Source organism: Prionailurus viverrinus, chromosome A1 (genome assembly GCF_022837055.1).
Source record: "Prionailurus viverrinus isolate Anna chromosome A1, UM_Priviv_1.0, whole genome shotgun sequence".
NCBI classification, from domain to species: Eukaryota; Metazoa; Chordata; class Mammalia; order Carnivora; family Felidae; genus Prionailurus; species Prionailurus viverrinus.
Window position 1 is genome coordinate 69,211,327 of NC_062561.1, and position 3,815 is coordinate 69,215,141.

Genomic DNA, 3,815 nt, shown 5'->3' on the forward strand with positions numbered 1-3,815 from the left:
AGGGGGCTGGTAGATTTACTTCTGTATCTTTACCGAATCATTTTACACCTATAAGATTACGGCCTTGTAGTTAAACCACAGCTTGAGACAGGATATGTTATGATGTTAATGAATTATTTTAGTATCTTTAGATGTGAAAATGGGATTGCAGTTATACTTTTTAACAGTTCTCTTTTAGAAATACATACCGAGTTGTTTATAGATGAAATGATCTGATGTCTTGGATTTGCTTCGGAATAAAATAGTTTTGGAGAAAAAACCAGATGAAACCAGACTGGCCTTATTTGGTAATTACCGAAACCGGGTGACGCGTACAGAGAGGAGTTGACTGTGCTGCTCCCTCTACTTCTGTTAACATTTGAGTTTTTCCAGAACAGAAAGTTAGTTAAAAACAAAACAAAACAAAACAACAAAGCACCGCGACTTGGAGCATTGAGGTGAGAAGCATCTCTGGAGTCAAAACAAGGGAGATTTCCCTTCCGGATCTGCCTGTCACTTCCAGCCATCATCTTACCCCACCTATACAATGGGCGTAAAGCAACTCCCTCACAGGGTTGTCGAGGTTAAATGGGATCATAGTAAAACCCTTAAAACAGCCCCTGGCACAATAGTAATCCATCAGATTTTACTTAATACATTATTACTGCTATTGTCATTATTTGAAAGGATGCCTTATCGCTATGGTTTTCTGTTTCCCCTCCACAGCTATGGCAATGGTAAAAAAAAAAAAAAAAAAAAGTTAAGTAAGTAAAAGGTGTGAATACTATTATCCCAGGATTTGAGATAGAAAGCGGGCTCGCTCAGCTGTTCAGATCATGCAGTGAGGAAGACAAAAGGTTAGATCACAGGATGCAGAAGTGTTGTTTCATTTCCAAATATTTGAGGACTCTCTGATACCTTTCTATTGTTTTCTTGCTTAATTTTGTTCTGGTCAGATAACACACTGTGCATGTGAATTGTTTCTCCAACTGATTTTTATGTATTGTGGTACATAGGATAAAATTTACCATTTTATATCATTTTTAAGGGTGTAATTCAGTGGCTTTACACACATGCACAATGCCGTGTAACTATCCCCACTGTCTATCCAGAACTTTCTAATTATTTCAGATAGAAACTCTGCACCTACTAAACAAAAACTTCCTTCCCCCCAGCCCCTCGCAACTCGATCCTGCTTTCTAAGTCTTTATGGATTTGCCTATTCTTGTATGGTTTGAATTTTTTACATTAGTTAAGATTTGCTCTGTGGTCCAGACTATGGTCTATTTCAGTAAATGTTCCATATGCATTTGAAAAAATTATGTATTCTGCTGATGGTAGAATATTCTAGAAATGTAAATATGATCAAGTTGATTGATAGGATTGTTCTTTTATACTCTATCAGTTTTTAATTAAATTGTTCTATTGATTTCTGAGGAAAAAAGAAAGGAAGGAAGGAAGGAAGGAATCCTCTTGATTGTAAAGATGAACCTGTACCAAAATCACAGCAACCTGATATCCTCTCCTCGGCTGAGCAGTGGGCACCACAGGTGGCTTTGGCCTCGGGCTGGACCATGTGTTGTCGGTCACGGCCAGCAGATTTTGTTCATTGCCAAAGGAATTGTTCAATGTGGACTCCCTTTGGCTACCCCTCTCGTCCTCTTCCGTGTGTTGCTTTCTTCCTCGGTCCCCCTTTCACCGCTGACCTTCTTGTCCTTTCTTTACGGAGAAAAGCCACGGTAGAGTGGTGATTTGTCTGCAAAGGCTGTGCTGGAGATGGGACAGCTGTAGGAAAGGATGCCTTTGAGCAGAATTAAGGAACAGCACTTTATGCACAATACAGGCCACTTTTAATAAAGTGCTTGCTTTGCAGAGGACTTTGGGGCGGGGGGGGGGGGTGCAAGCGTCATCACTTTAGACACTGTTAAGTGTATGCATTTGGAAACAAAAACCTGGTATTGTTAATTCATGTATGCGTTGATAGATGCAAAACAGATTAAAAACTCTAAGACTAGAGACCCAAGTCTTTGGAATATTATGTGAGTCTGCTCACTGTCCGGAGCACCATCTGCATAACTCTCACCGCCCCCCCCCACACACACACCCACCCCCCACCGTACGTGGTCTGGCCGCTAACCAACCACCCCAGCGAGCTCCAGGCAAGTATGCCCCTGCTTCAAGGTCTTTGTGTCTTCTTTGCCTCCACCTCAAAAACTGACCTCTCCGGTATCTCCGTGGCCCCTTTCTTGGTGTTTGATCAAATACAGCCTTCTTGGTGTGGCCTCCCCGACAACCTATGAATACTGTAGATCCCCCCCTAGACCTGCGTTTGCCAGCCTTTTCCTCATTTTACTATGCTACATAGCATTTATCACCTTTTAACACACTATGTAATTTACTCAGTTAATTATGAATCTCCCCCACCCCACGCAGGCATGTATTTATAACTTCTTCAATGGACACACCCCCAGTGCCTAGAATGCTACCTGGCACAGAGTTATTAAACAAATACCCATTTCACAGAATGAATGATAATGAACGAATGAACAAGGGAAATAAATGTAAAACTTGTCCAGGCACCTGGGTGGCTCAGTCGGTTAAGCGTCCGGCTTCGGCTTAGGTCATGATATCATGGTTGCTGAGCTCCAGCCCCGCATTGGGTGAGCTCCAGCCTTGCTTTGGGCTCCACGCTGACAATGCAGAGGGTCCACCTGGGATTCTCTCTCTCCCTTTCTCTCTGCCCCTCGCTCACTCATGCCCTCTCTCTCTCTCAAAAATAAATAAAAATAAAAATTTTTTTTAAAAAGTGTAAAACTTGCCATTACAAGCTGTGGTGCATTCATTTTTAACCGACAAAGGCCAATTCCCTCCCCTGCCTACCTAGGGTCTGTCTTCGGAGTTCCCACTATCTATCTGTCTGAGGACCTGATTTACTCCAGACATTCACAGCAGTGATGGATGTCTCCTTGTTGGGAGCACTGGTACCTGAACTTCTCCCATGGCCTACAAGGTGAGAACATCTCCATGCGGCAAACCCTACTCTCACATGAGAGACACACACACACGGAGTGGAGGCTGCACTTTGTTTGTTATAGGGTCCCCGAGCTTGCCTGTAGACAGTTTTAAAGCCAGCACTACGATTTAGTGCCTTGGTCGGTCATTAAATATCTTAGGAAAAGCCTTGTCTGAAATAACGCAACATCAACTTTCAACATTTTACAAAATACGTTCAAAAGAAGGCAGTCTTGTTCATTTAAGTACACAGAATCAATGCAAGCTGTTAACCAAGTATTACCAATCTGAGGAACTCCTAGCTCTGTTTCCTTGAACACATACACTTCATTTCCTGGGGGAACATCACCTTGCGTAGACCGTTTATTTTATTTTTGACTGTTTAAATTTACGGCTCAAGGAAGAAATATCCTATACTTTCTTAAGAATGTTGAAAAAAAGTGAAACCATGTAGCAGTCGAATGCCTTTTCTTCTGAAAGTTGTAAGGAAGTTGCATCATAACCTCGTTCATCCAGTCTCCCCAAACCTTCTAGACGTTGTATCCTCAAGTCAATGCAATTGTCTATAAAGTAACTCAGTGGTTTCAGCAGAGTTGTGTTCTGCATATAAAGTATGTGACAGCCGCACCGTGTTTCCCCTGGGTTCCTCCCTTCACCAATGTTCTTCCTTAACAGTAAGTCCTGCATTTTGTAACTAAGTATCCTCTTAAAAGAGTCTAAATATGACATTTCTGTTGGACTACAATGTATATCAGTTTTCCTCTTGTAAGAAGGAAACTCTCACTCAGAATAAGATTTGTCAGGAGGTGACAGCTGTTTTTTTG